The 27,283-nt window shown below is 41.5% G+C and overlaps 1 protein-coding gene across 2 annotated transcripts in view; it reads left to right on the forward strand.

The window, feature by feature from the left end:
- The first annotated feature begins 420 nt into the window (after window positions 1-420).
- LOC103025951 (uncharacterized) overlaps window positions 421-27,283 on the forward strand; it is a 379,123-nt gene continuing 352,260 nt past the window's right edge. The window contains exon 1 of one of the 2 annotated variants that reach the window (XM_049482198.1): window positions 421-544. The gene's annotated coding sequence lies outside the window, so the exon portion shown is untranslated. The remainder of the gene's footprint in view (window positions 545-27,283) is intronic. The other variant, XM_049482199.1, reaches the window with a different exon arrangement.

Here is a 27,283-nt window from a genome sequence, read left to right on the forward strand (position 1 = left end):
AAAGATTAAAAATATAAGAGAGAAAGAGAGAGAGATACAGTGAGATATTTAATGAATTAAGTTTAGAAGTAAAAGAGACAGTGATAATCTGAAAAAGGTAGAGAAAAAGAGGGGGAATAATGGTGTAAACAGCGGGTCTGAGAGACAAAATAGAGAAAGATGGGACTAAAAGGTAAAAATTGCAGAAAGAGAGAAAGAGAAAAGCTGCAAGAGAGTAAATAGAAGGAGCTAGTGGTAAAAAAAAGCGAGAGATATAGAAAGAAAGAGAGGGATTAGAGAGTGAGAAACGACCAAAACTAGAAGGCTGAAAGAGGAGAGAGAGTGAGTAAACGAGAAGAGAGCGAGTGAGAGAGAGGGAGTGAGTGAGTAAGTGAGATAGAGAGAGAGAGAGAGAGAGAGAGAGAGAGAGAGAGAGAGAGAGAGCAGTGCGCTCGTGCTGCTCGGCTTTGCCTCAGTCCTCCGGCTGAAGACAGAGGGAGCGTTAACTCCGCGCGCTCCTCTCTCCTCTCCTCTCCTCTCCTCTCTCTCAGCTCTTCATTAAAAGGTAACTAATCCCTCCATCATCCTCTAACCGCGCGAGCAGCGGGAGCGCGCAACACCGGCTCCGACCGGCGCGCGACTCTCTCAACGACCGTTTTAACGGTCTGTGTAGCTTGGCTGTGTTCAACCGACCCACAGCAGTGTTCAGAAACAACAACAAACATGCAGCAGATGGTGCGTTTTTTTTTGTTTCGGATTAATGTGTTCACATTTCGGTAAATACGGGTTTTACGTTGTTGACCGTTATATTTAAACGGTTGGAGGTGGTAGCGTTTTTTTTTAAGATTTTTTAAATGATGCCAAAACTCGCGAGCCTGCGCGAACTTGAGCGAAGCTATTTTTTTTCCCGCGAAATTTCATTGGAATGGATAGATAGATAGAAAAATGGATGGATGGATGGATGGATAGAGGGCTTGGATGGATGGATTAAAGGAGGATGCGCGTTCGCGGCGCCGCCGGCGGCGTCTGTAACAGACGCGCAGCCACGACTAGTCGGTCAGTCGGTCGGTCGCTTGGTCTGGTCGGCTGGTCGCGACCGACCGCCCGTGGAGTTGAAAGTTAAACCGGCGACACAAGGAGGAGGAGGGGCTCGGCGCGCGCGCGTCTCTTTCATTTTGCCGTGCACGTGCCTCCGCGTGCCATCGCGTGCCGCGTTTATTGAGACCCCCCATTCTATGTAAATGAGCTTCGTTAACGTTGTTTGCCCGCCCCGGTTGTCTGTCTTGAATGCCGACCGGGTGGTCAGACCCCGTGGTGGCGCTATACGGCGCGCGACTCGCGAGTGGCGCGTCCGTCACGGTGGGATGAACGCTGGAATGACGCTCTGGCGCGCGCTCGCCCTGCCGTCCTCGAGCGTGAAACGCGTGGAAGTGAATCCGTTTAGTTCCATTCAGATCACGATGTGGTGGCTTTAAGCTGGCAGGGCTGCTCTTGTGTTTTGGACGGTGGAACGGTGCATTTGAGTGTGTGTAGAGTGTGTGCGTGTGGTGAGTGAGTGTGTGTGTGTGTGTGTGGTGTCACGGTTGGTTTCTCAGAGGGAAGAAATCTGCTGTCACCTGAGGCTGGAGTTGGCTTTTTTCCCAAAATTATTTGTGGTCCACCTTAAATGGTGCAGCAGTTAAGTTATGGCACTTACACTGCTTTTGCAATTAAACAGCTACTATTATTTAAGGTGGACAGAAAGAATTGAGGAAGAATGTATGTTTCTATGAACTGTATTCTCAGTACTATTATTGCCTTTTTATGTATGGTTGATGTTTTAACAGGCTGGTTCAACCAACCCAAAAGCAGTGCAATAAATTCTATAAATGTGAATTTAGAGGTACAGCTGCTGCATTGAGGCACGTAAACAGTCTCTACAAGTTAACTGTTGCAATTTAAGGTGGAATGGAAAAGTTTGGGGGGAGTACTATTTGCGTTTTGGTGCATTATCCCCAGCAATGCCTGATGGACATAAATAGATGATGGACTAAATGGTAGAAACTGTGCAAATTAAGTTCATTTTCACATGAACACACTTCCATATCAGATTAACTTGTTCATGTTGATAAATGCTGTATTCTGTGCTGTATTCTTAGTAACACCTTCTGTGAAGGTGAATGGTAGAAACTGAATGCACTGAATGGTAGAAACAGTGCAAAATGGGTTAATTTTCACATAAAACCGTCTTTTTTATGTAGATAATTTTCAATTAGGTGGTACATCAGTTACACTGGGATGTGTATACAGCATCTGCAAAAAAACGGCTACTATTATTTAAGAGGAATCACAAAATTTGGGGAATGACTTTCCAATAATGTCTGCTGTATGATGGAATAAGGACAGCACAAAATATCATAGTAGCTTTGGCCACTTTTCCACTTTTTAATAAAAACTGTGGTTATGAAGTTTTTTAATATTATTATTTGCTAATGAGCAAATTCTTGAGCTGTGTCTAAACCTGAGCCCTATTCACTATTCTGTACAGGTGAAAGTCTAGATCACTAAATCGAGCAATATTCCAGGGAATGGAATTGGACAGGTTATTTATGAGTGTGAGTTCACTATGGTGTGAAGGTAAATTGGAATGGTGCCCTTTCTTCGAGAAGTTGTAAATTAATCTTTAACCAAAACAAACACGTATACTGTGGGTATTCCATGTCAGAGATTGTATACCTACAATGTTGTTTACACTGTATATAACAGTGCACAAAAAATTGTGGGTGTGTCCATGACATAAGCCCCACCCTATCCCAACGGTAACAGACTGTGTATTATATTGGAGATACATTGAAGAGTGAGTTTACATGCACTCAATAATCCAATCATGATCATATCAATAATCCAATCAGATGTAGTCTGATCTGAATATTCATTCCGATCATTTTAACAAGCAGCTGCATCAGGATGATTGAAGATTACGGCATATGCTGTGATTAAATCTGATTATTTCCTGACTAATGTAAATTATGTTAAAAGTGCTTGAAAACAAGGTAATTTCATTACTGATTAAATCTGATCATTCTGTGTTTATTGGATTATTAAGTATTATTATGTTTACATGTTTATTGGATTTCTGAGACCTTGATTGGATTACTTGCTGCTCCAAAGTATCACTATCCTTTTATGCTATAAAGTTTGTTTTTGCTCCTATAAGTTCTGCCTACAGATTTAGCTTTTTTGAGCTATCTGTCTTATCTAGAAGGACATGCTTTACACATGCATTTGTTGACAAGCTGACAGATACAGAACTGGTATACTGTAAGTGTAAATGTAAAAGAATCATGTGGATGTGCAGCTGAAAGATTTGGGAATAAGGGAAGAAAAACAGATGCAGTTTCGTGGCAGTTGGGACACAGTAAATCTCTATGGCTTGGGTATGTGTGTAAAAAAATGAATGGGAGTGAATGGGACAAATGAGCGATGAATCTCACATGCATTCTCTAACACATTTTTAATATAAATGCTTGGGGACTGAGGTGGTAGAGTAATATGACAGGACGGGACTGTAGCGGAATAGAAAAGCATGACAGAGATGCCATTTTGTCACTATTATTAAATCCATTTCTTCTAAGCTATTCCTTTTAAGCTACATAACGGCACTTTAACTAATAATAGTGACTCGGTATAGTATTCTGGATTCTGCTGCGTTCTTAGAGAATACCAGTCGAAGGCTTCCGAATATGCAAGCATTCGCATTCCTCATGCCATGTTCAGGCATACCTGCTCTTGACACATGCATAGGCGTGTTTGTGTGTGTGTTGCATTGACTGCTGGAGAGTCCTAAACGTTTCTGGCAGTCCAATTAGGATTTCACTTATATTTATTTATTTATTTAGTCCGCACACATAGCAATCTCCATATATTTATAGGCATAGCTTTGTTTATTGAACTGTGATAAAAAGAGAAAATGTCTCTCTGTGTCTGTGTGTGTCCTTGTCTATAAGCCACTTCAGCGGCGCAAAATTACATGCATCACAAACTGCAAATGCAGCCCATCTTGGAGGCTCGGAATCCAAAAAGAGCTCATTTGTGTTTTTGTTTGCTTGAGCATGTGCCTGTTGTTTTTCGTGAACAAAAATCTGGTCGAGTGTGTGTGTGTGTGTAAGTGTGTATCAGTGTGTATAAGTGTGTGTGCGTGTGTGTGTGCAGCAGCTTAGCTTGGCTGAGGTTCAGCGAGAGGAGGTTCGCTGTTGTAAAAAAAAAAAAAAAAGGAAAAAAAAAAAAAAGAAAACAGGCCAGGCAGGAGGAGATCACAGTTTGGATCAGATTTCGCTCTTTTTATTTAACACGTAATGCAATCAGTGGCTGAGATGAGCTTATAATTGTGTACACGGAAGGAGGGCTGCTGTTTACCCAGAGAGAGAAAAAGAAAGAGAGAGAGAGATGGAGGAATGGAGGAGGAGGGGGGGGGGGGCTGTAGAAACAGATACCACGTTATTGACTCAGTGACTTGTGCAGGCGATAAAGCCGTCCTGTGAAGCAATAGAGCGCAGGGAACAGCGAGAGTGCTGCCGTGACGGGGAGGACCGTCCGGGCTCCTCTGGACGTTACAGTAAATTACTGAGGACAGGGAGGTCGAATAGCGGCTCGGACGCACGGAGAGAGGGAGAGAGTGATAAGGCTGCTGGAGTGGACAAAAGCGGAGAGGGACAGTGAAGGATGGAGAGAGAAAGAGAGAGAGTGTGTGGCAGCATCCTCATTGAAATATCTAAAGCAGGGGTGTCCAAACTTTTTTTTGTTGGGGGCCAGAAGGAGAAATATTTTTGAAATCACGGGCCGCAATCTGTAATAAAACAAATAATGAAATATACCACTTTAAAATACTTTTTTCCTGATTATTTCATTTACACACCATTTTACTTTACTAACTATCTTTATTTGACAGTGTTGTGTAAACTAAGATTTTTCAAATTGATGTTTAATTTCATGATGCGCACCCTCTCCGCTTTTAGACTCTTTGGCCTGTTTTTCTGCACTAGAGATGTGCACTCTCTCCACTTTTAGACTCTTTGGCCCGATTTTCTGCACTAGAAATGCGCACCCTCTCTGCTTTTAGACTCTTTGGCCAGTTTTTCTGCACTGGAAATGCGCACTCGCTCCGCTTTAAGACACTTTTGCCTCGTTTTTCTGCGCTAGAAATGCGCACTCTCTCCGCTTTTAGACTCTTTGGCCTGTTTTTCTGCGCTAGAAAACTGTGATTAAAAACCAGGGTTATTCCACCACATATTGATTTCTGGACTCTTAAAAGTTGAATATGAATATGAACTTGTTTTCTTCTCTGCATCTTTTTTTACTATTTCAGCCATTTGTTAATAAATGCTCTAAATGACAATATTTTTATTTGGAATTTGGGAGAAATGTCGAAATGTCTGTCGTTTATAAAATAAAACAACAATATTCATGTTACTCAAACTTATACTTATAAATAGAAAAATCAGAGGAACTGATTCAGAAACTGAAGTGCTCTCTAAAGTCTCTTAATTTTTTGGCCAGAGCTGTAGAAACAGTCTGCCATAAATTAAAAAAGTTCTTAGCCAGTTCTTAGTGGGTGCTCTTTAACTTACATGGGACATGGCAAAACCCAAGAGAGATGATACTAGTCCCTATCCCATGACATTTGGCACGTCTGCGTATGTTTGGTTGATCCCAGGGTTCCACAACCAGCACTGTAAAACAAATCTGTGTTGATAAGATTCTATAAAATCAACCATTTTACATTAAACCCCAGTCTAAATGTCTTTGCATCTTAATGAGTTTAATTATTCCGCTTTAATGCGAGTGGCCTTCTGCGCTGACGTTCCAACCTTGTGGCTGCGGAGGGCACTTTAAGTGTTTCAGTGTCCACATAAATGAGGAGGCTCCTCTTTAAAGTGCTGCCATCTGTAGCAGACAGTGAAGTAAAGCAGATCCGACAGCCTTTATACGGGGAGAATTCCCAGCGGAGGCTTGTTTAAAGAACAGGGAATTATGAAGGCGCTCGGCACCCTTTGGGTCCACCACGGGTTAAGTGAATCGGATAGATACAATATAAAGAGACTATTATGGACTTTACCTTTTGAATATTAAAGACTGTAGTGAGCGTATAGCTCACCAGCAGTGGGGCACTGTCACGAAGGAGGGAGGGATGGACGTAAGTGCAATATATATTTATTTAAACATACAAGATAAAATAAAACAATAAACAAAACGCGGGTAACGCAAAAACAAGGCTAGGATGATATAAACTAGAAACACAGACTAAGAAACTAAGACAAGGAAACATACGGGTAGCAAGGATACATACTGGATACGGGATACTGGATACAAGATACAAAAGACAAAATACAAAAGACTCGACACTGAACATTCTAACAGAGGGGCTTAAATACAAGAGGAGAGTGAGAAACACCTGGGCTAGGAAGACGAGGGGGCGGGGTTACAAACAGGACACAGGTGAGAACACTGATGCTACAGGGCAGGGCTGGGGCGGAGCTAGGGTGGAGACAAATACTAACAACAACAATAGCACATGGCTGTGAACACTGACAGGAAAACAGAGGGGCAGGAGCACAAGAGACCAAACGAGGGAGAAACAGAAGACAGACAAAGGCTAAACTGTGACATTACCCCCCCTCAACGGCGCCACTACCAGAGGCGCCGAGAGAGAGGGAACAGGGACTGGACAGGGGACACGAACGGAGACTGGACAGAGGACTGGACATTAGACTGGGACAGAGACTGGACTGTGGAGGAGAACATAGACTGGGCTAGGGGCTTAGACTGGACAGAGGGTAGGGACTGGACTGTGGACGGAAACAGAGACTGGACAGGGGACCGAACAGGAGACGGAGACTGGACAGGGAACGGAGACTGAGACTGGACAGGGGACAGGACACAGGGCTGGACAGGAGGCTGGACACGGGGCTGAGACTGGACAGGGGGCTGGACAAAACTGGACCGGGGAACTGGAACAAATACCTGGACAGGGACGGACACAAACACAGTGACAGGGACGGGAACAGGAAAACCACCGGGGACAGGAATGGGAACAAACACAGACACCGGGACCAGGACAGGGAGAGACACGGGAACAAACATTGGTGGGTGCCCAGGACTGGCGAAAGTCTGTACGGAAGTCCAAGGAGCCAGCCTGGGCACAGTTCTGGGGGCAAAGACAGGGGGCCTTGGGGCAGGCCTGGGGGTATACAAAGTTCTGGGAGTGGGCACAGGGTCAGAGGCGGCCGGAGCCGCGGGCACAGGGTCAGAGGCGGCCGGAGCCGCGGGCACAGGGTCAGAGGCGGCCGGAGCCGCGGGCACAGGGTCAGAGGCGGCCGGAGCCGCGGGCACAGGGTCAGAGGCGGCCGGAGCCGCGGGCACAGGGTCAGAGGCAGTGGGTACCACATGAGCGGCAGGCACTGCAGACACAGGAGCTGAGGCTGTAGCAGCGGGTGCTGCTGGTGCTTGAGCTGGAGCTGAGGCTGGAGCAGTGGGTGCAGCTTGAGCAGGCGCGGCGGGTGCAGCTTGAGCAGGCGCGGCGGGTGCAGCTTGAGCAGGCGCGGCGGGTGCAGCTTGAGCAGGCGCGGCGGGTGCAGCTTGAGCAGGCGCGGCGGGTGCAGCTTGAGCAGGCGCGGCGGGTGCAGCTTGAGCAGGCGCGGCGGGTGCAGCTTGAGCAGGCGCGGCGGGTGCAGCTTGAGCAGGCGCGGCGGGTCTAGGAGCTCGTGACCTGGGAGTAGGCACAGGAGCAGAGGCTGGACCCCCCTGCACATGAACTGGGGTAACAGCGGGCACAGAGTCAGAGGCGGCCGGGGCTGCGGGAACTGGGTCAGAGATGGCCGGGGCCGCGGGAACTGGGTCAGAGGCGGCCGGGGCCGCGGGAACTGGGTCAGAGGCGGCCGGGGCCGCGGGAACTGGGTCAGAGGCGGCCGGAGCCGCGAGCAGCGCTGATCCAGAGGCGGCCGGAGCCGCGAGCAGCGCTGAAACAGAGGCGGTGGGTCCTGCTGGCGTGAGCGCGGCAGGCACCGCGGGTACAAAGTCAGAGACGGCCGGAGCCGCGAGCAGCGCTGATCCAGAGGCGGCCGGAGCCGCGAGCAGCGCTGAAACAGAGGCGGTGGGTCCTGCTGGCGAAGAAGCCGCTTCAGCGGGAGCCGAGAGTGCGGCTGCCGCCAAGATCCGGACTGGAACCGCAGACTCAGCAGTGGGCGTGGCTGACAACACCGGACCGGAGCTTGCTTCCGGAGCAGGAGTCGAAAACCCGGAATCCAGCCGGGCTGTACAGCTGGGATCCGGCCGAGCTTGAGAGCTGGGAGTCGGCCGGGCTTGAGAGCTGGAAGGCGGCCGGGCTTGAGAGCTGGAAGGCGGCCGGGCTTGAGAGCTGGAATGCGGCCGGGCTTGAGAGCTGGAAGGCGGCCGGGCTTGAGAGCTGGAAGGCGGCCGGGCTTGAGAGCTGGAAGGCGGCCGGGCTTGAGAGCGCGGTGGAGTTAGCAGGCTAGCTAGCTTAGCTGGAGCTGGGCTGACGAGCTCCAAGCCAAGGAGAGGCGCCGGGAGCGGTTCATCTCCCCGAATTTGCTCGGCGAGGAACCGCAGATATTCGAGGTCCGCCTTCCTCGTAGCCTGCCACCTTGCTACGTCCATATTTTGGTCGAGTCTTATGTCACGAAGGAGGGAGGGATGGACGTAAGTGCAATATATATTTATTTAAACATACAAGATAAAATAAAACAATAAACAAAACGCGGGTAACGCAAAAACAAGGCTAGGATGATATAAACTAGAAACACAGACTAAGAAACTAAGACAAGGAAACATACGGGTAGCAAGGATACATACTGGATACGGGATACTGGATACAAGATACAAAAGACAAAATACAAAAGACTCGACACTGAACATTCTAACAGAGGGGCTTAAATACAAGAGGAGAGTGAGAAACACCTGGGCTAGGAAGACGAGGGGGCGGGGTTACAAACAGGACACAGGTGAGAACACTGATGCTACAGGGCAGGGCTGGGGCGGAGCTAGGGTGGAGACAAATACTAACAACAACAATAGCACATGGCTGTGAACACTGACAGGAAAACAGAGGGGCAGGAGCACAAGAGACCAAACGAGGGAGAAACAGAAGACAGACAAAGGCTAAACTGTGACAGGCACGAGGCGCTACAAATGAAAATGACCTTTGTCACAACCAGTGTTGGGAGTAACGGCGTTACAATAAACGGCGTTACTAACGCCGTTACTTTTTTCAGTAACGAGTAATCTAACTAATTACTCTGACTGTAACTATAACGCCGTTACCATTTTCGACACTCCGTTACTGCGCGTTACTTTAGCAGCTGAATGATTTTTTAACTTCGCGCATACAGACAAAGGGCCCTATCATACACCCCGCGCAAGGCGTGTAGCTTGGCGCGTTGCCATCGTACACCCCGTCAACAGTCTATTTTTAGGCCTTGCACACCTCCTTAAAATAGCGTTGGATTCTTTTAATATATTAACATTGATGGGCGTGGTGGTCTGGAAATGATGTGTGTTGAGGTAAATTTCTGGCTGTTTCTATCTTGGCGGCGGAAAAAAGCTTTGCGCGATTGATCACCCTGCGCCCTGCGCTCCAAGATACACCATACACATCACTTCTTTACCACATAAAAATAAACCTCACCCAGAGCCTTCAGCAATCAACTATAAAAATAAAATATACTTCAAAATCTGCACAGTAACTATAAATTATTATTAGTTATATTTATTTCTGTCAGTTATAAGGATTTATATTTATGTTTAGTACACAGACTAAATAAGTAACTTAATATAGGCATTCTGCTGTTTAAGAATTTCAACAGATGCTTATTCTCACTCAAATGCTGGAGTTTTTGAAATGGAAAATTAAAAGAGAAAAGAACTTTGACTAAATATAAATTTATTTTATTTAACTATGCTATTATTTAACTGAATTTCACTTTTATATCTGAAAAATAAAGCACACTGTCGGCGTCTGGTGCTGTCCGTCAATTATATAAAACTTAGAACATTTGAAATACACAGAAATATAAAGCTATATGTTAGCATTCGTTTCTTATCACAAGGGCAAATTTATTAAAATATTAAATATATTAATTCATTAATTAAAATCTCGTCCAGCGCTCTGAAATGTCAGGCACGCAAAGTGGTGCTTGGCGCAGCGCGCGCGGCATTGCGCGCAGAATAACCTCTGTCTTCTAAAAAAAGTTTTAATAAATAAGGTCTGACAAGTGTAGTAAAATTAATGTTATTAAACTTACGAAAGCCAACAAATGTAACGTTAATTAATAAAGAGAAATCAGGCAAAATGCGCTGCGCCTCTCTCTCTCTCTCTCTCTCTCTCTCTCTCTTTCGCAGCGCGGAGCTGAATTCAGCGCGAGGCTATAAATAATATCCAACTCAGTTCAGTTAAATAAAAATAAGTAAGGACCTGTAAGTTAATCAAATATTGTCAAATATAAAGGATAGGTTGAGGTTTTGGTGAGCTGTTTTCATGACTTGAAACTGAAACTAACCAAAACTTTTATTATTCTGCGCAGAAAGTCTGTGATTGTTATAAATTAGTTTTTTAATGGATTTAAATAAGTTTTTTTAATGTTTTTGTCCATTCTTTTGTTTTGTTTATATATTTTTTTTTTCCTTTGAGTGTGGTTTGGTTTGTTTAATTTTTATCCCCAGAGCCTATTTGGTTTTTCCGGGTTTTTTCAGTATTACAAGTCTTAGTAATTTTCTTTGGTCGTGTGGAGTTTTTTCGTTTCTTATTTTTTTCAATTCGTTAGATTATATTTTTGTCAACATTTTGGGTTTATTTTCGTTTGTTATTTTTCTAATAATAATAGTAATTACATCATTTATTTTCTTTTGTTAATTTTTTTTTTTACAGGACGAAGTAACGCAATAGTTACTTTTACTGGTAACTAGTTACTTTTATTGTGAAGTAACTCCGTTAGTAACTCAGTTACTTTTTTGGAGAAGTAACTAGTAACTATAACTAATTACTTTTTCAAAGTAACGTGCCCAACACTGGTCACAACTGTTATACAGGTATGCCACGAATCTGCTCAGATTGAAGATGACAACATGAAAGTAGCTAACGGTGGTCCATTTAGCTGAATGGCTTATTGAGCAAGGTGACCTTACGTACTGTCTTCCTGTCCATGTCCTCTTTCTGAGACGTGAAAATTGTGTGAAATTCCCACCATTTCCCTTTGATTGTATGTCAGCATTTTTTTTCTACAGACTGATTAAATCCTACCCTCTGACTACCAATATTACTTAGCTGTGGGAATCACAGGGCATCTCCCGATACGATATTATTACGATATGTTGCTCACTATAATAATGATATCCCGATACCATGATTCTGTGATACTTCTAGGCATGGGTTTGCGGCATGGTGGCTTAGTGGTTAGCATGTTCGCCTCCCAGCCCTGGGGCCTTTGGTTCAAGTCCCTATCTGGGTGGAGTTTCCATTAGGGATGTGCCATATCATATCGTACGCGATAATATCGCCAACATTTTTGAATATTGTGAACAGTATTAAACCCTGAAATATCGTGCCATATCACCCATCCCTAATTATCACATCAGGGTGAGATTTTTTTTGCTGTTTTTAGCAAAAGAAAAATTCACACTGTTCTCATTTTCCATTAAATATCTACTAGAGACAGATTATATCTGTCCAGTATCATTTATTTTACTTTAATCCTGGATATATAGAGATATATGAAGTGCGTTATTAGTATTGTGCAGTAGTGTATTCTTTAAAAAAAAAATAATTCAGTGTTTTTTTATATCGTCAAGATTATCGTTATCGCAAAAATACCATGAAATATCGTGATATTATTTTATGGCCATATCGCCCACCCCTAGTCTCCATGTTCTCCCTGTGTCTACGTGGGTTTCCTCTGGGGATTCTGGTTTCCTCCTACAGTCCAAAAACATGGAGATCAGATCAATTGGATACTCTAAATTGTCCAGAAAAAAAATAATACTGTAAATTGATCTGGTGTGTAAGTGTGTGTGTGTGTAAGTGTGTGTGTAAATGTATGCATGACTGTGCCCAGATATGGATTGGCATATTACTCTGTGCTGCGTAAATGCTGTAGTGCTGGATGTAGTCCTCCAGGTGGACGGTCGTTTCTGGTTGAGAGTACGCTGTACGCTATTGGCTGCCGCTTCTCACTGGTGAGTGGATGAGTGCTGAGTATGAATGGTTGTGTGTAAAACATGTAAATTGTAAAGCATCCTTGGGTTTTAAGAAAGGCGCTATATATAAGTTGAACTTCATTCCTTCATACTTGACATAACACCCAACAATCTTCTATAATACTTCACATCAATTTTATTACTGAATAAGATAAAATACTCCAAAATAAGCAAATACCAGGATTTATGCATTAGCATGGCATATCTCACTTGTGTCTCTTTAACACACGCGCTGTTAAAATAGCGTCAGAGTTTAGGAAAAAAATCTACACTAATGGGTGTGGTGGTCTGGAGTAAAGTGAGTAAAGTCTCGTCCTCTCTCATTTACTCACACTTTCTTTCCCTCTCTTGCGCTGATAGGACCCAGTTTGCTCATAATGATGGAGCTTCTGAAGAGGACAGCCTCTGTCTATATTCAGAAATGCCTATATTTAAACATTTTTGTTTAAAACTGCACTAAATACCATAACGACACAACACACTTCTTGGGCATATCATCCACCGCTACGCTAAACTATAAACTGTAAGAGACATCAGTTACATTAATGTAAACTGTTTTTAATTAAAGATTTACAGGATTGACAGGATCAGCAGTTGTCCTCACAGTGTTTTTACAGGTTTAACTTCTGAAAGGAAACTTTTAAACAAAACGGAGCTGTGGAATTGCACTTGTGGCATCACGCGAGACAGAATTAGACGCAAAAACATCGTGAGAATGCTCACCTCCGAGCTGGAAGCTGGAATCGTCTGGGAAGCGTGCTGTTCAGTGTAAAAACGGAGCTGGTGGCTTTGCACGACTGTGGTGAGACGACTCAAGCTTTCAGCGGCGTCTGAAAACGCGCTTACTTCTGCTCTAATTAGCACTCTGAAATGATCCTCCAGAGAGTCGACGTGTTTGTGATATGGTAGATGAAAAGTTTGGGGTCTGTTATGAGGTACTATCAGTCTGGGACTTGATAGAGGTGTGTTCAGTTTCCTGTTCTGCATTTCCTCGAAGGTCGTCTGAAGAATGGAGAAAGAACATTAGGTCCCGCTGTGGAGCATAAGCCTGTTGTATTGACTGTTTTGCTGGACTGACACATTCGTGCTCTGCGAGTGGTGAAGCGTCGTGTGGTTGTAGGATGGAGCAGAGCTCGGATGGTGTTCGTGTTCCTCTACGCCGAACGGAGAAAGCCAAAATAGTCTCAGATCTGCTTGGAAGGAGAAGTGAGATGATGCAGAAAACAGGTGTCAGTGGGTGTCTGCGTCCTCTTCCATCATCTTCCATGTATTAATGACGGCGTAATCTACCCCACATGCTACGCTAAAGGGGGGCAGTAGGAGTGTATATGTGTGTGTGTGTGGCCAAAAGTAGGTGATGATTCTTGTGTAACGCATCTCGGTGTGGGCGTTCCGCGAGGAGCCTGTTCCAGGGAGTGGTGACAATCCACTCTTGTGACTAAACCCATGACACAGGGGTCCTGGGCAGGAATTCAGGGAATTCTATTGTGTGTCTTACTTCTTACTTCTGCAAGAACATAATTGGATTTTCTGCATCAAATTGGCTCGTCCTCCCCAATCACAGACAAAACAAGTCTGAGGTTTCCAGCCTCTGCTGTCTGAACTTTGAGTTCCTACCAAAAATGTTTTCCTATTCTCAATAGTAGTAGAGGGAATCACACAATAACGTTAGAAAAAGGGTGTTTTTTTTTATTCAATATCAAAAAGACATCAAGTGAAATGTCTAGGCCTAAACCAATTTAGTGTCTGTTTTCAATACTTTGCATGAAACACACATAAACGTGGCAAAAACAGAGTGTGCATGGAGTGTTTATCAATTTACACGGGTAGTTACCCAATCACCCAACACACCAGAACGGTAAAGACTAGCACACGCCTCCTCCGACACATGTAAAGTCCGTCACCGCCTATTTTCAAACTGCTGCTGATGCAGCATTGCCGTGTAGCATCACAGCGCTAAAGCTAACGCTCAGAGGAAAGCGCAGCGACTCGGTTCTGATACATCAGCTCACAGATGCAGCCTTGTGCTGATTGGCATCACCCTTTAGAGTAAAGAAGGCAAAGAGCACCATTTACTATACCCACCCAGAGTGAGTAAGACCTATTGTGCTCTCTCAGGGCTCCTTCAGCTGATGGATGATGTTTAATCGTAATAAAGCGGCACAAAAAAAAAGGGCTTTGTTCAAACAAGATCCAGAAAGTTGGAGATTGAGATTACTCATGTTGGCAGTTAAATAAATATGTTGTGTAATAATAATAATTATTGTTTTTTCTTTTTGTATTTTTTGGGTAAAACTTTGAAAAATGGTATTGAAAGACAAGCGAAAATTATCGTTTGGCTATCGGTACCGAATTCAAAGTATTGTATCGGGACCAGTATTGAAAATGTTAAAACAATACCCAGCCAAGAGAAAAGCACGCAACATTATCTGAGTGTGGCTAATGACTAATAGACATGGAGTTACCCAAAAACAATGGTATCCACCCACTCCACCATTCACAAACCTGAGTGATCATGTGCAGATGGCAGGGCAACAGCACTAGACTCTCAGTTAACATCTCAGAACCCCTGGATCTGCAGCCTTATCTAAAAATAACTCTGAACATTTTCAGGAAGGTTAATCCATAGTTGGTGAGCTTTATATGAGAAAGCTATTTATTCCACTTGCTGAACTCCTCTGAAATGTTGGGAATTGGTAGGAATCAGCACCCTGTGATCTAAAAATCGTGGTGGTTCATACTAAGAGATAAGGAGCGAACCCATGTAGGGTTTTATACGTCAAGCAGTGCTGATAGGAGTGGGCTAATATGATCCAATTATCTAGTTTTATTAATGACCCTGGCTGCAGCATTTTAAACTAGCAGAAGTTTTTTTTTATTTATTTAAATTACTGCTGGAACATCCTGACAGTAGCGCATTTGAGAAGTTTAGCCTTGATGTAATGAAGGCATGTATTAATTTTTCTGTGTCATGCAGGGATAAGGCATTTCTTGCCTGGGAATGTTATAGAGGTGGAAAAAGAGATGTTCTAGTAACATTAGATATGTGTTAATCGAATGCTAGACCTGAATCTATGAGAACGCCAAGCAGTGTATATTATTGGAGTCTCTAGTGGGTTGGTTATTTGGTAGGTAAGCTACCCCACATGCCACATTAAAGGGGGGCAGCAGAAGTATGGGCATGAGGCCAACAGTAGGTGATGATTCTTGGGTAATGCATCTCAGTGTGTGGGTTCTACAAGGAGTCTGTTCCAGTGAGTGGTGAGAATCCACCCGTGACACAGGGCTCCCAGGCAGGAATGCAGTTAATTCCATTGCATCCTACTTCTGCGAAAAGATAATTGACTTATTCCTGGGTCAAGTTTTTGTTCCTATTCTCAGCACTGTGGATCTGAACATGGAAAAAAACGCTTGTAACCCCTGTTTCTGCTTTTCATGTTTTATATGATGCACCTTTGCACAAATACAGACACAAAATAGCACAATATTGAACACATTTTACATTGCAAATGTTCTTTTTTCAACAATTTATATTGCAATATTAAACAATGCAGGGACAATGACATCACCAGCTCGCCCCCACCTATGCGCTCTCTCGTGGACCAAACAAGAGCTGAGTCAGCGCCGAGCTCAACTCAAAACTCGAGAAAAACAGCAAAACAACAGTAATCGGCCCTTTGATCAGACATTTAAATGGCTTTTTTAAAGGGTAAATAAGAGCGTTTTTTGGGGGATTAAATGCCTGAATTCAGCTGTAACTGGAAATATCTGCACAAAAAAAAGCTGCACTGAGGTTACAAGCACGTGCCCAACCATGTGGATGGAGGCCATGCGGTTACCTCGTGTTTACTCCTGCCCCCTCACGCTTCTCAGGCAGCAGCAGCCTGTCACTTACACAGACACAGAGACAGCGCTGTGTATCTACTACTTCTTGTGTCAAGAATCAAAATGTTGCAACATGACGTGTTTGATTTAATTGCCTTAAGTGACAACGCACGTTCTGCGATGTGACTATTGCGCATGTGCACATCGCTATGGCGATGCTTAAACAATATATTGTGCAGCCCTATTCTGGTTGTTTGGTCACTTGATGCATAATCTACACCAAATGCCGCTGTAAATGGGGACAGTAAGCACATATGGGTCCTATGTTAGTATTGTGGGGTTGCAAAAAAAACACATTGCACATCTTGAAATGTGCAAAAGGCATGTACTAATGCTCTTAATTAATCTTAAGTGTGCATAAATAGCCATAACGTGAAATAAATCAATCAGTGTGACAGTAGTCATTTTCTTTAAGAGGCGGGTGATCTCTGACTTTGGCACGTTCGTATCTTAACAGTGCTGCGCTTTTGTGTGTCTCAGCAGACAGAGGAAACTGACCTGTGTGTTTATGTTGTGAAGATACACCAGCAGCTCATTTTAGGGAACAGCAATGCTATTTTATTCTTTATTCTGGGTTAATTCTTTATTGTTGATGATTGACTGTTGTCTAGGTTTATTTGAGTCAGTGACGCACCTGTGTTTTCCACTGCCAAGATAGCAATCCGGCAAATATTTACCTGAACACACCTCACCTCCAGACCACCACACTCATCAGTGCAGATTTATTGATAAACCCTGACACAATTTTGATGTGAAAATAGACTGTTGAGCCCCATGACACAAGGGTTCAAGAATTCAGTGGATAGCATTGTGTGTTCTACATCTGGGAGAAGATAATTGGTTTATTCCTGTGTCCTGCAGGACGGTGGGTGGATTTCAGACGAATCTGTGCCATGTTGGTTCCTTTGCTTGCCGGGGGATTTATCTGGGTATTACACACTGAATTATTGTATGACAATGATGGACTGATAGCTGCAGTAGAGTCTGAGAAAAGAGTGGCAGTTTGCAGAATTGCAGGGGCTGGCAGATGCCACCTTCTTCCCTACAGACGGACAGCCGGAGCAGCCCCTCTCCTAAGATGTTCCCAAAACGGACGCTTCTGGAGGTGCTTGAGTCACAGCACTCTTCATTTCAGTCATGAAAAAAAAATGCCATTTTCAACTGACACCACAGATGCCTCCACTCTGTCCTGTTTATGTGCTGTCAAGTTCGTTCTGTGCTCTAAGTCCAGAGATGGCTTCCAGGGCCAGGAGCTGTAAACATGCCCAGAGCCGCTGCAGATTGCATCGGAGGAAAGAATTGATGCTTTTGTGTTTTCTTGTTTAACTTCTGGAGGCATGCAGCTAGTGGCTGGAGTTCATCTCTATCCGAAAAAAAACCCCACAAGCATCCAAAAAAAAAAAATCCCCCCAAAAAACACGCTAACCTGGCAACGCCTCACGCTGCCTGAAGTCCCAATTACGACGAGATTTTCGAGTCCGAACACTCATTTGAAAACTCCCACCTGAATGTTGATCTCGCGCCCGCTTCCCTGTTGCTGGCGTGCTCCGATCGTTCCTTCATTCTCTCATTCCAATTTGCAGTGGAATGGGGAAAGTTGTCTCTCAGCATACCTAGATCATTATACCTTCATCACACACACGCAGCGAGCGGGCTTCAGTGTAAGGCTTTGAAGATTGTATTTTTTTTTAGGTGCAGCAAATTCGTGCCTGAAGCAGATGCGAGACAAGCGCATGTGTGTACGCATTAACCCAAAAAAACACTGCGTAAGCCAGAAAGAAGTGTGTGTGGGCTGTTTCGGATTCAGTTTGCTCATCTAGGATCTAATATTATTACACCAATAATCTCGAGTTGATCTTGATCAGAGGTCAAAAGAAAACCCTATACAACAGGTAGGTAGGTAGGAAGGTAGGTAGATTTGTAAGTAGATAGATAGGTAGGTATGTAGGTACGTATAAAGGTAGGTAGATAGATAGGTAAGTAGGTAGGTAGGTAAGTAAAAAAGTAGGTAGGTATAAAAGTAGGGAGGTAAAAAATAAGGTAGGTAGGTAGATAGGTAGATGGGATAGGTAGGTAGGTAGATAGGTAGGAAGGTAGGTAGGTAGGTAGAAAGGTAGAACGATAGGTAGGTAGGTAGGAAGGTAGGTAGGTAGGTAGGATAGGATGGGATAGGAAGGTAGGTAGATACGTAGGAAGGTACGTAGGTAGGTAGGTAGATAGAATAGGTAGGTGGGTAGATAGAATAGGTAGGTAGGTAGATAGGAGGGAAGAAGGTAGGTAGGTAGGTTGGCAAGAAGCTAGGTAGATGGGCAGGAACGTAGGTTGGCAAGAAGCTAGGTAGATGGTAGGTAGGCAAGAAGGTTGGTAGGTAGGTTGGCAAGAAGCTAGGTTGGTGGGTAGGTAGGTAAGAAGGCAAGAAGGTAAATAGGTAGATAGGTAGGTTGGCAAGAAGATAGGTAGGTAGGCAAGAAGCTTGGTAGGTAGTTAAGTAGGTAAATAGGTAGGATAGGTATGTAAAAAGGATGGTAGGTGAATTGGAAGGTAGTTAGGTAGGTAAGTAAAAAAGTAGGTAGGTAGAGAAGTAAGTAGGTATAAATGTAGGGAGGTGATAGAGGTAGATAGGATAGGTAGGTAGGTAGATAGGTAGGAAGGTAGGTAGGTAGAAAGATAGGTAGGTAGCTAGGTAAGTAGAAAGGTAGGTAGGTAGGTAGGATAGGATAGAAAAGTAGGTAGCTACGTAGGTAGGTAGGTATATAGAATATGTAGGTAGGTAGATAGGTAGGAAGGTAGTTAGGTAGGCAATAAGCTAGGTAGGTAGGTTGGCAAGAAAGTAGGTAGGTAGGTTGGCAAGTAGCTAGGTATGTGGGTAGGTAGGTAGGTAGGTAGGCAAGAAGGTAAGTAGGTAGGTAGGTAGGCAAGAAGCTAGGTAGGTGGGTTGGTAGGTAGGTAGGCAAGAAGGTAGGTATGTAGGTAGGCAAAAAAGATAGGTAGGTAGAAAGGTAGGTAGGTTGGCAAGAAGATAGGTAGGTAGGTAGGTGCTCTAGGAGTGATGAGGGGAAAGAGCACCATCTACCCAATAAGAGCAATAACAATTGTGCTCTCTCAGGGCTCAAGCAGCTGATGGCAAGCTGCATGACCAGGATTCAAACCAGTAATTTCCTAATCATAGTAGCAACACTTTAGACCAACGGACCGCTCGGTGCCCAACCTTAAATACGTCTTTACAGAAAAAAAAAACTTCTTTTTTAATCACTTTCAAAGGACATGTTTTCACCTTTAAATACGTCTTTACAAAAAAACGTTTTTTTTAGGCACTTCAAAAGAACAAAGAAAAGAAGAAACATGAAAAACAAGGGCCAAGATGTGACATTTGTGACATAGGTCCCCACATTCCTCCATACCAGCAGTACTTTCACACTCCTGCTAGCTATTTGACAGCTAGTGGAGGCCAGTTAGCACGACCCAATTGATTTAATGGGAACTAGCTCGCTCGTCATTAGCAGCATTAGCATTTTTTTGGGTGGCGAATTCACTCAGCCCAGAAAACACAGCGCGCCATGCGAGGGCTGGAGCAGGGGAAGCGAATGGCGTGAAGACAGATGAGTTGTCAGCGGATGCAGCTGCTTGCAGGAGGGGGAAATTAGACCGCAGCAAGCATAATTGCGGGAAGTGACCGAAAACTGTCTAGTTAGAGTGCGTCAAAAATGCATGAAAGCCAAGGCTGTGTACACATAAAAGAGCAGGGCTGTTTTCACGCTGCCTAAAACAAATTATCTCCCAAACAGGACGCGCTCTTAACTGTGAGGAATCATTGTGTGTTTGGTTTTGAGTGCTGCCACCGACCGCTCCGCGAGACTAGCCGAGAACAGGAGCGGGAATCGGAAACAGCCGGCACTAAAGAGACACGGTGGGATGTGTCTTAAGCTGCTAGCTACTAAATGAGCATTCTTCAGCTGCGTCTCTAGCGCTGGGACTGTGTGCCTTTACGGTCATAAAGTAGCAGTAATTGTTGCACACAGGGCCGTAACCAGCATCGCAGTGTTAGCGAGGTACATTCCGCGGAAACGTGACCTACTTCACACAGTGAATAAACTGCCGAGCGTGTGCACGACGCAGATTGCCAATTTTCTATTTTATGTTTGTGCACCACTTCATTGCTCTTTCTCATTTTGTTTAACCCGTTAATAATGTTTACACACGTTTTTCCTATTGATTTAAATTCACTTTCCACTCATTTCATTTCTTATATAAACTGCTATTACTGTTGCATGAACCGATTTGACCCCGGTTACACTTTTCATTTCATTTTATTCAGTGTATTATTTTAAAGGGGATATACAGTGCTCTAATAAAAAAAGTATTTGCCTCCTACAGATTTTTTTGTTTTGCTGTTTATTTAATCATGCTTACATTTTTCAGATTAACAAACACATGTTAATATTAGACAATGAGACCCTGAGCCAAAAGATAACAAACAACCAAAGCTTGACCGTGGGTCAAGCAAAAACAACAGAGCACAAAGGAAATTATGGCGTATATATATAGGGGTTAGACAATGAAACTGAATCTCCTGGTTTTAGACCACAATAATTTATTGTCCCGACAGACAGTTCTGGTGGAAACAGGAGAGTTGAGGTGCACATTGAATTCTACCGTGATTTTTTTGATCAGCCGTGTTTTTATGTTTTTTGGATACAATCCAGGTTATCACCCGAACATCCCTTTCAGACAGCTTCCTCTTACAGCGTCCACAGTTAATCCTGTTGGATGTGGTTGGTCCTTCTTGGTGGTGTGCTGACATTACCCTGGATACCGTGGCTCTTAATACATCACAAAGACTTGCTGTCTTGGTCACAGATGCACCAGCAAGACGTGCACCAACAATTTGCCCTCTTTTGAACTGCTTGAATTTTTGCACGAGGAGTAAAGGCATAAAGTTATCCAAAAGCAGTGTGTAAGACTGGTGCAGAAGAAAATCCCAAGATGCATGAAAACTGTGATTATTTAACCAAATATTGATTTCTGAACTCTTAAAACTTGAATATGAATATGAACTTGTTTTATTTAACTTGCATTATTTGAGGTCTGAAAGCTCCTTATTTCAGCCATTTCTCATTTTCTGCAAATAAATGCTGTAAATAACAACATTGTTTTTTATTTGAAATTTGGTTTCCAAATAAATTTATCTGTCTGTAGTTTATGGAACAAAACAACAATGTTCATTTTACTCAAACTTAAACCTATAAATAGCGAAATCATAGAAACTGATTCAGAAACTGAAGTGCTCTCTTAGTGTGTGTACGTGTCTTATTTTAATTCTGATACTGTACGTGTGAGTGTCAGGTTCATCATGAGCATAATTAATGGAGTGTGGTTGAGTTGTCGTGGACAGTATTCAGCGCTGGATCTACTTGAGGATCTGTTTTGATGAATGGGCAATTAGAGAGAACCCCCTTACGCCTGCAGCCTGAGCGATCTCTTTTTAATAGCCCCCCTGTTTCTCTGATAAAATGCAAAATGAATCATCAATACTTCGGTCCTAGGAATGCTGAGCCTGTGATTTTAATTGTAATAAGGTGTGTGTGTGTGTTTGTGTGTGTGTATGTGTGTGTGACCAGTTTCTTCCTTTGGTCTAGTGCACACAATTGCATTTGCACTGGACTTCAGTAAAACAGTCAATACTGTATTTACACATTTTGCATTTAAGTGCCTTTACTGTAATGCTATTGCTACATATATTTTTCAGGAGCATCCATTGTTTATAAAACACTTTCAGAGGGTTTTAAATTTGATAAAAGGGATACAGAATTAATGGAAACAGGATGGTAAGGAAACAAGAACAGTTGAAAAGAGAAAATAATAGATAGCATTAAGTTAGATAGCTGGAACTGTGTGTTGATGCATGCAAGCACTTCATGAGTACTGAGCACTCTTTAGATACCACAGCAGTGCTACTAAACTCACATGTGATTGACAATTTTACAGATAAAGGCTCTTTTGGTCTTTTGGTAAAAAAATAGATAAAGCTAGCTAAGCTAACGTTGCTGTACTAGCCCTGTACAGCTTCTATCTTTTAGCTGGATCTTTAGAGAAACATCTTTTTACACACTTCAAAAGGACATATTTTTAACTTTAAATACATATTTCAGCCACTTCAAAGGGATATATTTTTAACTTTAAATACATCTTTACAGAAATGTCTTTTCATTCATTTTGAAAGGATGTATTTTAAATTTAAATACATATTTTCATTCCCTCAAAGAGACATATATATTAAACTTTAAATACATCTTTACAATGTCTTTTCCACTTTAAAGGAATTTCTTTTTAACTTTTAAATATGTATTTTCAGACACTTCAAAGAGACGTCTTTTTAACTTTAAATACATCTTTACAGAAACGTCTTTTTTAAGCCACTTCAAGCTTAATTTAAAACGTCTTTTTATCCACTTCAAAGGAACAGCCTTTTGAAACTTCAAAAGGATGTTTTTTTTTTTACTTCATACACATATTTTCAGCCACTTTAAAGGGACCTATTTTTAACTTTAAAAACATCTTTACAGAAACTTATTTCAAGACACTTCAAAAAGACGGCTTTTTAACTTTAAATACGTTTTCATTCCCCTCAAAGAGACATATATTAAACTTTAAATACATCTTTACAGAAACGTCTTTTCAGCCACTTTAAAGGAACATCTTTTTAACTTTTAAATATGTATTTTCAGACACTTCAAAGGGATATCTTTTTAACTTTAAAGACATCTTTACAGAAACGTCTTTTTTAAGCCACTTCAAGCTTAACTTTAAAACATCTTTTTATCCACTTCAAAGGAACAGTTTTTTGAAACTTCAAAAGGATGTATTTTTTTACTTTATACACATATTTTCAGCCACTTTCAAAGGAACATATTTTTAACTTTAAAAATATCTTTACAGAAACTTATTTTGAGACACTTCAAAAAGACATCTTTTTACCTTTAAATAGGTCTTTTAATTCACTTCAAAGGAACATCTTTTGAACTTTAAATATGTCTTTACAGATACGTATTTTCAGACACTTTTTTCAGACGTCTTTTTAACTTGAAATACGTCTTTACAGAAACGTCTTTTTAGCACCTTCTAAGGGAACATAGTTTCAGTGCTATATCAAATGTTTTCTGGGCGAGTTTTGTGTTATTGTGCCGGGAATGTTGGGACAAAACAGCCTGTGAAAGTTACAGTCAGAGGAATCACTAAGGGTCTGTTTATGTTTTTCTCTTTTTCCCCCTCTTCCGACGCATTAATTCTATTTCACAATCTCCCACTTTCCCGCTGCTTTCCTCCGTTTGATATTTATAAAGAGCCCTGTCACATTCTTCAATTAGAGAGGAAGCCGTTTTCCCCCTCCTGCCTAAAATGGCTGACTTAAATCTCGTTTCTTGCTGTTTTGATGCTTTAATCGTGGAAAGTCTTATTTTATGCATAATTAATGTTACTTGCGCAGACGTCGGGGGTGGGGGGGGAATGGGGTGAACGAAGAAAAAAAAAGAAGCAAACGTTCAAAGAAAACGAGAGCTGTTTGCGTTCCTCCTCTCTGCCTGTTTCGTACGAGGCGGCTGACTGACTCAGAGTCAGGGATAAAGTGACAGCGGGCCGTTTAAACTGTGACGGTGGAACAAACGCAGCAGAACGCAGGAACCAGCTGCTCCGTTTACCAACAGCAGCCCCTCCGTCGCTCTGACCACATGTCTCACTTCACACCCAGTGGCCGGGAAAAGTGCAGAGTCACGGGATCAGCAGGATACTGTATAGAGCACAGCTATAATTAGACCTTCAGTTTAAAACACTACCTGATTATATAACCCTGCATTACTCTCTTACTTACACCTCTATCAAAAATATATTACATTTCATATATTACAGGTGCATTAAAAACATTTTATATCATTAAAAAGTTACTTTATTTCAGTTAGTTCAAAATGTGAAACTCATAATATATAGATGTTTTACACACAGAGTGCTCTATTATAAGCGATTATTTCTTTTTTTTTTGTTTATGATTATGGAATACAGCTGAAGAAATCCAAACGTCAGTGTCTCAGAAAATTAGAATATTGTAGGGGTGAAACGATTACTCGAGTAATTCGAGTCATGTTTACAAAAACATATTTTCAGCCATTAAAAAGTTACTTTATTTCAGTAATGTAGTTCAAAATGTGAAACTTATATATTATATAGATGTATTAAACACAGAATGATCTATTATAAGGGTTTATTTCTTTTTATTGTTTATGATTATGGATTAAAGTCTCTTTAATACATCTTTTTTACTTTAAATATATATTTACAGAAACATATTTTCAGCCACTTTAAAGGGACGTCTTTTTAATTTTAAATACATCTTTACAGAAACGTCTTTTTTAAGCCATTTCAAGTTTAATTTTAAAACGCCTTTTTATCCACTTCAAAGGAACAGTTTTTTGAAAATTTCAAAAGGATGTATTTTTTTTACATTATACACATATTTTCAGCCACTTTAAAATGATTTTTTTTTACTTTAAATACGTCTTTACAGATACATATTTTCAGACATTAGATTATATAACCCTGCATTACTCTCTTACTTACACCTCTATCAAAAATACACTATATTTCATACATTACAGGTGCATTAAAAAACATTGAATATCATTAAAAAGTTACTTTATTTCAGTAATTTAGTTCAAAATGTGAAACTCATATATTTTATAGATGTATTACACACAGAATTATCTATTGTAAGCGTTTATTTCTTTTATTGTTCATGATTATGGATTACAGCTGAAAAAACCCAAACATCAGTGTCTCGGAAAATTTGAATATTGCAGGGGTGAAACGATTACTCGAGTAATTTGAGTTACTCGATTAAAAAAAAAAAATGATTAATTTTCTGTGCCTCGAGGAATCGTTTAATTAATCTTTTAAACGCAGAGCATGCAATTTAGCGGGGACTTTTAATGTGAAACAGCGCGCTTAGCGTTAAGTCACACACACACACACAGGAAGCAGGAAGTGGAGGAGGCGGAGGTTTTTGAAGCGGTGAGCAGGTAAATTTAACTTATAACAAATCAATAAGATTAACATTTATGTAGCTTAATAACATAACGACAGGGCTGTGGAGTGCAGATTATTATAAATACTGTCTAATGTGTGTCTGGTTATTTTATTACAATGAAGACAAAAGTTATCAACTTAATACAGGCTTTATGTAATCGGTAAACTCAGCGCTGTGGAGTTTATAAATAAATACATGTTAAAGTTAGCTGGCCATGAACTTACTGTATTGTCATTTAGCTAAGATGCACAACATAAAGCCAATATTTATCCCTTTATTATTGATTAATGCCCTATATTTAATACTTACAAGAAATCCTAAGTTGAAATAATTTAACTTCATTTATTAAATTATTAATTATTAAATCATTACTTGTGGGATTTATGTCTATTTTGTGTTTTATTTATTTCTATTTGTGTTTGCAGTGTGGAAATGTATGTTGTGAATTTAAAAACTAAACCAATCGGTCTTTTATTATTAAGTAAAATTTCTTATTTTATGAAATCTCTTATTTTATGTTTTATCCGATTACTCGATTAATCGAATCAATTTTTCAGTAGAGGACTTGCTTACTAAAATAATCGATAGCTGCAGCCCTAGAATAAGGCCAATTGGTACTTTTGGAAGTGTGGGCAGTGTGCCAATTCCTGCTGGAAAATAAAATCTGTATCTCCATAAAAGTTGTCAGCAGAGAGAAGCATGAAGTGAAGTATTTATTAACAATAAAATTTAATTAACACAAAAACTAGATAAACAAACAAACAGGAATCAAACTAGGAAGTTCTGAACTGAAACAGGAAACAAGAAACGAAAGCAACCATGACAGACCAACAAGGGAACACAGAAACAAATGGCTATTTTTCTGCACAAATCAGACTGTAAAACCATAAAAAATCTGTCCTAATCTGACTGTAAAACAATAAAAGTGTCTGAAATAGCTAGACAAAATTCTACACTAATCTGATTGTGAAACTAAAAAATGAAACCTAAATCTGTCTGTTACACAATAAAATAGTTTGTATTTGACTATAGCCAGACATAATTCTGCCCAAATGTAAATGGACAACAATAAAATGGTCTAAATTTGAATATAATCAGACATAATTCTGCTCCAATTTGAGTGTAGCACAAAACTCAAAACTGTTTCTACATCACAGAAACATTCTGTTCTGTCCAAAACAAACTGTAGTCAAAACATTGTCTATAACTGACTTTAACACTGTAAACTGTAAACACATTTTTAAACATGTATATTCCTAATAATTACACCTGTTAAGTTTACTGTAGCTGGTGAAGTGAACTTGACAGCCCTCTTTGGAAAAACTAAAAATAAATTAAATATTAAATATTCCTTAAACTTTAGAGACCTTGAAATGTTAACCCAACCCGAATCCAGTCTATGTTTTCAGTCGATATTTAAAAAAAAAACAAAAAAAAAATGTGCACAGCTTTAACATTTGTCTTTGTTGGCCAAATATTTCAAGCTGTAACGTACTGCCAGCTCTGAACCTGGGGTTTAAGGCTCTGGCAGTGGTCCCATCAGGGCATCGGCCATGCGGTAGGGCGACGTTAACAGGCCCTGGCTGGGCTGGCCTGCTTCCAGTAGATGATTTATGGCGAGAAAGCAGTGTAGCTATTATGTTTTAACTTTGTTATTTGGTTCCCTGCCATCAGCTCAGCAATCAGGAGTGCCTTGTTCTGCCTGCATGCTTGAAATACGGTCAGATCTTACTGTGGGAGTTTCAGGTTCAGCTGTCGGTGGATCGGACTCGCTCTTCATCACGTGGATTTGAAATTTGAAACTCATATATATACATGCAGGGGTTGGACAATGAAACTGAAACACCTGTCATTTTAGTGTGGGAGGTTTCATGGCTAAATTGGAGCAGTCTGGTAGCCAATCTTCATTAATTGCACATTATTGCACCAGTAAGAGCAGAGTGTGAAGGTTGGTTCAATTAGCAGGGTAAAAAAGCACAGGTTTGCTCAAAATATTGCAATGCACACAACATTACGGGTGACATACCGGAGTTTAAAAGAGGACAAATTGTTGGTGCACGTCTTGCTGGAGCATCTGTGACCAAGACAGCAAGTCTTTGTGAT

Source organism: Astyanax mexicanus, chromosome 8 (genome assembly GCF_023375975.1).
Source record: "Astyanax mexicanus isolate ESR-SI-001 chromosome 8, AstMex3_surface, whole genome shotgun sequence".
Taxonomy (NCBI): domain Eukaryota; kingdom Metazoa; phylum Chordata; class Actinopteri; order Characiformes; family Acestrorhamphidae; genus Astyanax; species Astyanax mexicanus.